Genomic DNA, 10,627 nt, shown 5'->3' with positions numbered 1-10,627 from the left:
TGCATGTATATGCTCATACCAACACAAGTACACTGGTGAAACATATTTATTTATCTTTTTACCACATGTCTAAACTCCTCTAGATTCCTGTGTGCCATCACAAAGCGGATTAACGTACGAGATGCATGTTGAGTGAGTAAAGACTGAGCCAAAAGAAATGAAGGGAAACATCTGGTAAAGAGAAGTCAGTCATGAACGTAATATTGACATACAGATAGTTTATTTAATTCTTACGTTTACTAGAAAGTATTTTCTCTTGATTACTAGGTAAAGTCTGTAGTTTCAACAGCATTTAAGCCCTTATAAACTTGTTTACTTTCCTCTAAGGATTTATATCAGGGTTATAAAACTAGTTCAATTAGTAATACAATAAATCAGTCCAATGAGCAGTGCATTAGCAGTTAAGAAAAAGCTGCTGACCTAAGTTATAGCTCCAATAATTTAGATTGTATCGTATGCCTCAGGAGAATACTTTTGTTGTACAGTATGCATGAAAAGACAACCTGTATATGGACTTGTAGTATGAGTAAACAATTGTCGAGAGATCGAACACTTGTAATGGACGGACAGGTAAACATCTGTTTCCAGGCCGCTCTGGGATATTCGGTAAGTATTTATTATTCTGTTGTATACTCTTTGCCATTTCCTGTCATGCAGTAGAGTGATGAAGTATAGAGGGAACTTGTAGAAGCTGTGCAACGGTATGTGTTGCGTATTTATCCATACTTTCGATAAGCTACATGATTGATTAAAGGTAAGGTAGGGTTAGAATAATAGCGTTAAAAATGATATATTCGACTTGTTTGATACTACCAATCATTTTGCTGCTTCCAGCAACTTCATTGAGAGATTCATACTTTTATGGATTACATCCTTTTTGTGTGTCTAGAAAATTTAGTTTTTATCTTAAGGTTTTTTATAACAGAAAACGGTGTGAATTTATTCAATGAAAATGGTGCGTATTTTTAGGGTAGACATGCACATAAAGATCTTTCAATTCGGTTTCCAGAGTTTAATCAAGAACATAAGGTTAGATTAGGTTCTTCATTTCTAACGTACAGAACCATAAGGAAACAAGGCTCCTTGGGAAATAATTGTATACAGTGTGCTACCGTTGGGATCTTGAATATTACGAGCTTTTTTTTTTGCCTTCGATGTCTTCTTTCATATTTCTTTTGTACTACTTCTGTCAAACATGTCGCACTGTCTGAAGTTATGGTTGTTTGTCGTCTATATTTTCAGTGTATGGGTATTTTTCATTACTAACAAATCATAGCTTCTTATCTTGTACCCATTACATCAACGTGGATGTTATGGAGTCATGGGTATTGGGAGTAATTTACTTATTTTGTAGATTTATCGCACGCAATAACTGCTTGGAAGCGGACGTGTGCTTTGGGGATGGGTTGACATACTATGGCTGCCCAAGAGATGGGATTGGGGGCTTTTGTGAGGGAAAGACGATGAAAGCTAATAATCTAAAAAGAAAAAGATACTACTTATATTTTCTATTTGGTCACTTTTGTTAATGTTATTGATGCTTAGCTTACAGGCCATTTAAAAGCCCTGTGGATTTTGCCCTGTTTTTCCCTCGCTTTGCAGTTGGCTTGGCTGAACTAGGAAATACAGACAACAGGTCTGTTGGCCTCTGACGAGATTATTTGCAAGTTTCTACGCTAGCAGGAAGGTAGATAGCATTAGAATAGACGAGGGTGAAGGCTGTCTATCATTTCTTTGCAGTAACGCCCGCCCGGAAAAGGAACATGGATGTGTAAACATTTAAGTGACGCAAGAATGAAATTGCGTGTCGGTTTACAGTAATTGTCTAATGTTTCTGACAGGCTATGACAAAAAGAAGTGTTTTTGCTCTTGACATGTTTGGTAACGAGTTTCGGCTTATTTAATGAGCAGTCTTTAACTCCAACATGCTTTCATGTAGATGGCGTGCGGTAGAAAAAGACTTGTCACCATTCGCTGTAGATTCGTAATGGATGCTGGTAACTTGAGGCAAGCGTGGCGCCACATAACTCCTCTTTCGTCACCTCTTTCACCATTATCCAACCTCTCCCTGCCACTTGCACTATATTTTATTCGTACATTTTACGTCCTCGTTTACCATTGTGCTATAACCCCAGTGCTCTTATGTACCCTCCTATTTAGAAAACTGCAAGCTGTAAATATTTTATTGCGTGGTATGACTTCCTCCACTGTAGAACTTGACACATATTTCCTTTGTTATGCTGAACCTTTCTAGCTTGACAATACGACCCTTAACCACGACGGATCGACTCTTGGGTGGATGGCCTTACCTTGACTCGATCGTGAAGGGTTAGGTCAAAGGTCATACCCATGGGCCGTGCTCAAGAATCGTAGCAGTGTGTTCAAGGATCGCACCGTCGTGCTCTAGAACCTCTTGACTCTCTCATGGTCGTGTTCAAGGGTCGTAATCGTAACGTCGTGTTTAAGAATCGTGTTTAAGAAGGTGATGTGGTTCAAGGGTTGTTACCGCTGTGCCCAAGGATCGTACCGTTGCGCCCTGGGTGTCAAGCCTGAAGCTACACATTCCCATACGTGTATAGTCTTTCACCAGTACTCTGTACCCCGCGGCACTGGAACAATTGGTCAGTGTCTTCACAGACGAGCCGGGCACGACACCTCCCCTGGGAGTGAGATTGCTCCGTGCAAACTCTTTCCTCCGCTCCAAACCCTTGCACTTCATCTAGCTTTCTAAATTTTCTTTCTTCTTTTTTTTGGAGGCAGGGGAAGACAAGGCTTTGGATAGAGAAAGTAAGTTGAGAGACAAAAGACTGCCGAGTTTTTGGAAGTGTTAGGGTGGTTTGTTAGATATGTATAATTGGTTACATTATTATATAATCTTGGCATACGACTCGCCCGTGGTCTTTCCTAACCTCCTTATCTTTGACAACAGAACCTTTACATCTTTCAAGATGAACATATGAATTATGCAGACTGGTCATATGAATTTACAGATAACATTTATTCCAAATAGTCATGTTTTGTTAATCAGCTCATTGTGCTCATCTCCATGATTACTTGATTGGAAAGATTGCATGGCGGTCAGAAAGTTAATGTGTGGTTGAATATTAATCATCACTTGTGCTTAATTACATTACAGTAATGAAAAAAGAGGCTTACCTACCACTCCTCTTATATGACATATTCTTGTATTCGTTGTCTGCATACCCTGGCCGACACATGGGATCGATTTGTCCGTCCTTGGTTACTCTTAGACCTGCAACATAACAAAGTCTATAAGGGATACTCATGACAATAGGTTTATGCAGCTGTTTCCCAGCATCTAAAGAACTAATGCGTATAAGACCCATAACTCTAGTTTGGATTTAGCCAAAGTTACGTTCCTTATGGAAATGCTTAACCGAGAACTCAATCTGGCATTTATATATATATATATATATATATATATATATATATATATATATATATATATATATATATATATATATACCGTTATCCCTGGGGATAGGGGATTAAGAATACTTCCCACGTATTCCCTGCGTGTCGTAGAAGGCGACTAAAAGGGGAGGGAGCGGGGGGCTGGAAATCCTCCCCTCTCGTTTTTTTTTTTTAATTTTCCAAAAGAAGGAACAGAGGGGGCCAGGTGAGGATATCCAAAAAAGGCCCAGTCCTCTGTTCTTAACGCTACCTCGCCAACGCGGGAAATGGCAAATAGTTTGAATGAAAGAAAAGATATATACCGTACAACGTTTCCACCGGTTCTGCTTTTCACCTACTACCTGTAATGCAAGAGACCAGTGTTCAATGGAACACCCCTCTGGTTTCTTTCCACTCTCTTTACCTAGATTCAAGGCTTCAGTAAGCCTATCCCTTCATTTTCGTCCTTGGCCGTTTTATCACAAATCAGTATTTCCCTCCCTTATCATCCGAGTGGGCTGCTGCTCCCCTTAATTCACTTCTTTTTGTTTCATCCTTTTCATCTGGGAAAGTGCACTTCTTTTGAATGTCTTTGCCGACATTCTCCTTCATTGGCAACACTTGACTCTTCAGATATTTGAAACGCTGAACTGCTTGCAGTCTCTGTTCAAAATTTTTACAGCTCGAAAATTTTACAGCCTGGCTTTTCTCTCTCTCTCTCTCTCTCTCTCTCTCTCTCTCTCTCTCTCTCTCTCTCTCTCTCTCTCTCTCTCCTTCTCACACTCATGATTGATATCCAGGTTTTTCCTGGCGGGTCTCATTCCGCAGTGCGACCCCCGCAGCCTGCAGCTCTACCCAGTTTCCCTATCATGACACCACGCAGCGATAGCCTCCATTTCCAACATTGCCGGCCTCGGGCTCCTGCCTTTGCTGTTATCTTGTCTTGCACTACAGAGGCTGACTGTGTTCTCCCTCCTGTGTTTGTGTGGGGAGGTAATTAGGAAAGGGCCGACAAGAAAACGTGCCTGCCATTGAGAATGACCCGGGTGGAGAGAGACATACCAACAGCTTTGATGGAGGTCTGAAAATATGCACCTCTGAAAGCATTTTCTCTCCTGGAGTAATGATAAGTTCATAGGTTGTATGTGGTTTTAGAATCGTCTCTAACACCTGAAACAGGTGTTATTAAGGATATTTCAGTTGGTGTTTATAACAACGAAGACGACCTTAATGATCCTGGGCAGTTGAAAGGCCTAAAAGCCTAACTAACCACAAACCAACTAATCACCTCGAGTCATCATGTCTCCATAGGTCAACTTATACCTAAATGCGATGATTTTACCGTTATTTTGTGAGAACTATCTGTCTGTGTATATCTCATGGTATCACCAGTCTACTAGCTTAGGCTGCGTTACCTGTTTGTCGAGGATTGGGGTAAGGACTACTGCCCCGGGCAATTTGGTATATATCAAAGATTGTACTCATAAGTTATGTATACCTCCACACTTAGAGAAAACACGACACTGACAGATTTAGCACCATACTTGTTGGTTCAAGAGATGGGGCTTCACGAGTACAGAGCTGTCTCCCCGTACATCATTAAAACAGTAGGTAATGACAGAGGCATCAGTCATCGTCAAGACCTTGGGTAAAACTCGCCTGAAATCCATCCCTTGTGAGCGGCATTTTACCCCAGAGGGACGGCTAACCAGACCCGTGAGTCACCCAGCCCGGCCCCGCTCCCCGCCCCCTTGGTGTGAATATTCCGGAAACCTTACGTATAAAAATTTTCGATAACGTCGATAAGGCCGGTCTCCCGCGTTCGTCCAGTATTTTATGCACTTTATGGCCGCCATATGCATTCTGTGATTGTCAGCATCGCCATATTTCCCGTACAACCTACGATGAGAATGGAGGTCATTTTTTTTTGATGTTTTGCATCAGAAACTAATGATCATCTTCGTGATTAACTAGAGACAAATAAAAAGCTGTTTAGATCATACCGTTCATGCTTTTCGATTGCTTAAACTTTAAAGTATTAGATCGAGGTTTAGTGGCGATTATATATCTGCAGATGGCCATGTTATGCTGGCATGGGCAAGTCTTCCAGGGAATATTCCCCAAACCATCTGACGCGTGGAAAAATGGCGTGCCGGCACGCCAAGACCACGTGAGTAGCCGCTGGTGGAGGAGGGACGGTTATCTCAGCCGCCTGGGCCTGCTAGGCCGGCCGGAGTCGGCGCTGAAGAAATACATGATAGCATTCATCCTATTATTTTTCTCTTGATCGAATGGAACGTTTTTTTTCCTTCGACTTTTTCGAAGAAACAAGATGCTCTGAGAGGCTGGTGTGTATTAAAGTAATTGAAAACGTTTAACATATATAATCTTGTACGATCAACTAAAGATCTACAAGAACCTGAAATCCAGGTTTGCTGCTTATTATATGATATGTAAATTTCTTTCTCCATGAAAGTGATAGGGGAAGACCATGAAAATGGTACAAGCTGCATACGTTGTATAATTTATCTTAAATAGCTGACTTGACTCCCTTCATATCGGTTATTTTACGATATGATAATAACGTAACCGTACCGGAAATATTTTTCGAAATATTGCTGCTTGCACAATTCATGATTAGCCTACTGAACATTATTTTGTAATTGTTCACGTTAAATTCCTAGAAAACAGGTATGCGGGAAATTAATCCTTTTAACTTTTCAAAGTCAGATTTCAGTGGATAGACATGATCTTCTTTTGTTCATATTCAAACTTGGTTAAGTCCCAGGACGACAGACCTGGTAAAACAATGGCATTAAACAAAAAAATGCTGCCGCTGGCACCTATGTGAGTGAGCGTGCGCATGGCTTGGCTCGTTTTGCCTGGCTGGAACCTCGACCCCAACAGCCGAGACGACGCGGGGCTCAGTACGCGCTTGGTTGTCTGAGGAGGGGTGTGCCGCAGTAACAGCTGCTCTCCGGTGACAGAACTTATAACGAAACGCCCAGTATTTTCATTGAGACAATAAGACTCTAGTCTTCATGACATTCTAAAAGTAAACGGTCATTTGAGAAGTTTTAAGCATTGTATTGTATTGTATATCTGGAAACTAGCTGTTACTGATTGGTTATTTACAACTGCATCCCCGGTCTTCGCTGAGTACGTTCAAAACTCAAGGGCACTCTCTCTGCATTCCCAAGGTATGTAATAATACATGTTTGGAACGAACTTTTGTACATGATGCAGTATAACTGTAGTCAGTTTGATTCATGCTTTTAATGTCTGTTTTGTTACATACATCGTAACGTTACTTAGATAAACATATATATCATAGACTTGCAGCTGACTTAACTTCAGTTTCTGTATAACCACATATATTTCCTGTGCCATTCATAACTATTTTTGTAGCAGCTGGTACCAGCCCAAATAATCATCATATATCTTGATCTATCTATCTATCTTTACCTAATAAGAAAAGAATGGTCAGTGATGCGCTATCTTTCTATGTGTCTATCTATCTTCATCTAAAAAAAAAAAGGTCACAGCGGTGCACGTGATCTAGTATTTGCTGATAAGTATGAGGAAAAATGGTACAAGGTAAGTCGCAAGTGCACTCTCATGTAATTACATCTTCAGGGGAGATAAAGAAATGAGATTATCTCATCTCGTTTTTTTTTTTTTACCTCAGGAGATGTAATTTACACGGGATTTATCGTGTTTCATTTTTCATTGTGGTTGTCAGCAAGTATCACAATGACCTTCCTGCAATAGATATGACGTGACATTCTCTCCCCACACCATGGACATCAACACAAAAGCAACACACAGTAAATGCCCTCAGAACACGAACTGGCACCAGAATTCAACAAGAAAAAGAATCCCCCAACATCTTATACATACAGTTCAGTTCATCCGCTTCATTTAAGCTATGCTTGATCTTCCATCCTCTTAAAAGCGAATATATATCAAAGCTTCAAACCACACAGTATATCACACTTGCAATCACAAAGACTCAGAACCTTCAAAATGAAATTAGAGATCCTCCTATTCAGTTCTCAACAGCACTAGACCCCCACCCATCCAAACCACACTGACTACCAATCCTCCGGTTGAATTAAAAAGCTTATCGTACCTTACAGTTCAGTTACCATTACTTAGATCCCTCCCACCCCCCACTCTCCAACAAATGTAACACATGAGACAGCTCCATTCTGGTCTTATATGACAAAATCATAATACTAAGAATACATTGGCCAAGCCCTTCTCGTCACTGTTTCATTATGTAAAAGGATCTGTGAGTGACACACCAACGGAAATGAATCGAGGTTAGGTATTAGGTAGCAGCAGCTGTCAGAAAATGGGTAGGGGAAGGCTGGATGGCTTACAGAACTTTTTTTTTTTTTTCTGAAGGGGGTACTTCATAATAGAGGAAAATCGGATTTACCCTAGAGGGAGATATGGTCTGTGGAAGGAATGGCTTATATGGTAAGGACACTTGCGTCGGTGAAGGAAACTGTCTCTAGGGAGGATATGCTTCAGAGGGTAAAAGATTAGACCCCTTGTAGGGATTACACTGGAGATATTAGACAGGCATGTGGGAAAATTTGTCAAAGAATTTGTTCCTGTGAGGTATACTGGCTTGCGGAAGAACTTGCTCAACAGAAGCATGGAGGAAAATTAGTTGGAGAGAGGCGGTCGGCTTTTAGGAGAAGTTAAAACTAAATTAGAAGTCTTCTGTACTAGAGCGAAGACGGGCGGGCGTGGGAGAATTTGCGGGATAGGACGCCTGAGGAAGATCTTGTTGCGCAGAATAGAATTGGTCTGTGGGAGAATTTGTCTTGGGTTTGGGGCTGGCTAGCTGCGGAATTTACTTGGGAAGGACTTGCTTATGAGATATTCAGCGTTGAGCATGAGTGCCACCACACTGCTCGAGGGATTATCCAGTAGATCAAGCGTTGCAGCGGTATCACCTCTGGTTGTATCAATAATTCTCTCTCTCTCTCTCTCTCTCTCTCTCTCTCTCTCTCTCTCTCTCTCTCTCTCTCTCTCTCTCTCTCTCTCAGAGGTTGAAGATGGAGAATGAGATAAAGGGAGTCAAGAGAATGACAGGGAGGGAGAGGCTTAACCCCCCCCCCCCCCTGTCACTCCTCTTCCGTTCTCGCTTCTACCTTGCCTTGCCTTTCTCCACGTTTCTCCCTCCCTCCCTCTTCCTCGCGTGTTGTACATCCCTTACTGTAACAATAATTCCTCTGCGTGTCTCATTTATCGCTTCCTTGTGTTCTGCTATTCTGGTTGCCTTTACACTTCTTGCATCCTCAGCCATCTGCCACAGCTGTAGGCGTGGTGGTGACATGTTCTGGACTATTTCAGTATCTTTTCTTAGTATTTCAACACCATAATCCACTCACCTCCCATTTACGCCATCCTATTTATGTCGTAGATTTCTGGTGAAGATATACAGCAGTGATTTGTAATCACGCTAGGCTGTCGTTATAAGTACTCTTCTGTAAGTGATAGCACCACTTGAGTTAAGACACTGCAGTAGTGGTTAGGACATAGGGCAGGATACAGTGGGCCGGCGCAGGAAGTTCGATCTTGGGTGAGGAAGTATTGATCCCTGGTCACTAAGCACGGCGGGAACCCGGGGTGGGGGCCGTCATCTGGAAATAACGAACATGGAAGTTATTTACGGGACTGTAACACCCTACCTCGTGAACCAATAATACTAGTTTAGTCTGTCTTAAACTTTGTCATATCGATTCTCACATGTCTGGCCCCCCTCCAATCTGACATCTTGTTATGCTTCGTTTGAGGCCGCCAACTTTATCATGCTACTCTCTCACATCTGGTCCGCAGATGTCAGCTTTATCTCGTTTACCCTCACATGTCAGGCCTGCGGCTGGCCAGCTTGATATCATGTCACCCTCACATGTCGGGCCCACGGTTGGCCACTTTCTGTCATATTACAACCATCACTCACGTTGGCTCGTGCGTGGAAGGGCTTTTGCAATATCTTTTAGGGAGATGGCCAGTTTTGTAGATTTATTTGCAAGATATTTTTTTTTCTGCATCCTTACGTCTGTGACCAAATCGTACTCGACCAACCATCCAAACTCGAATTTAACCTCCTAAACCAAATCCATTCTGATTATAGTCACAAAAATACGCATAACCTCTGTAATGCGTTTGGCGGAGACAGAATAATCCCCACAGAAGAGGCAGTAATTGCAGTGTCCATTGAAAAATGACATTTCTAACATATTCTTTTAATTTGATATTTGTTTTTCCTTTGCTACGTGTGACAAATGCAGTTCTGCTTAACCAATCCGGATTGAGTCAGCCACAGTAATTGTCTCATTCAGAATGGTTTATTATTACCCCGTCCAGCTTGCAACGAAGATAAACCCATCATTAGCTTCAGGGATAAAGCAAAACACAGTTTTATATCTTGGGACGAAAGGCGTTGTCCGTGACCTTGGGTGGACGGGTGGGTAGTGGGTTTGTGTAGAGATTCACCAAGTCCATTGCTAGGCTTGGGTAAGTTGTTGGGTTCTTGTTACTGACAGTCGGGCTAGGCTTGTGTTCTTGTTCCCGACAGCCGCTCCTCTGGTCTGCCATTACTTGTACAGATCTTAGTGTGTCTCCGTGTGGATGCGTTTTACTGGATGTGTGGAAACGGGTAATTATCTTTTGTTTTGTTACAGCTAGTGTATTATAAGATCCTGTAACAGGAAGAGTATGGTTCCATTACGGATAACTCCTTTATGAACGGGATATAACATTTAGACTCTTGCTTTGGCAGATGTGTCCTTATTTTCAAGAAAGTGTTTCAAGTGAGCGGGTTAGGCTCTTGTTTACAAACATTACGAGTAAAAATGCAGGACTCTGTAGAGCACACGTCTGGGTCACGCCAGCTCGTAAGCGTATCCAAGTGACGGTTCTCATTGTAACTTGCAAGTGTTTTTCTGGGGCGTTGAGAATGATATAGGCACCTCTCAAAGGCGAAACTGTCTTAGGCCAGCGTATAGAAGCTTGAGGTTGGGGTGCGTATCTTAGGGACATAATTGTATTAATGATCTGATAGACACTGACAATCTCACAGTTTGATGAATATATGTCAGATTTTTTTTTTAGACACTGACATTCTCACAGTTTGATGAAGATATGTCAGATTTTTTTTTGAATGAATGGTTGTGCACGTAGAGGTGAACGT

General features: G+C 41.8%; 1 protein-coding gene across 2 annotated transcripts in view; it reads left to right on the top strand.

Moving 5' to 3' along the window:
• The first annotated feature begins 585 nt into the window (after nt 1-585).
• The window catches only part of LOC139758785 (uncharacterized), a 129,255-nt gene continuing 119,213 nt past the window's right edge, over nt 586-10,627 (top strand). Inside the window, exon 1 of one of the 2 annotated variants that reach the window (XM_071680586.1) lies at nt 586-606. The gene's annotated coding sequence lies outside the window, so the exon portion shown is untranslated. Of the gene's footprint in view, nt 607-6,336; nt 6,615-10,627 lie in introns of those variants that run through there. The other variant, XM_071680584.1, reaches the window with a different exon arrangement.

Source organism: Panulirus ornatus, chromosome 31 (assembly GCF_036320965.1).
Source record: "Panulirus ornatus isolate Po-2019 chromosome 31, ASM3632096v1, whole genome shotgun sequence".
NCBI classification, from domain to species: domain Eukaryota; kingdom Metazoa; phylum Arthropoda; class Malacostraca; order Decapoda; family Palinuridae; genus Panulirus; species Panulirus ornatus.
This window is presented reverse-complemented; position numbering and strand designations above follow the sequence as displayed.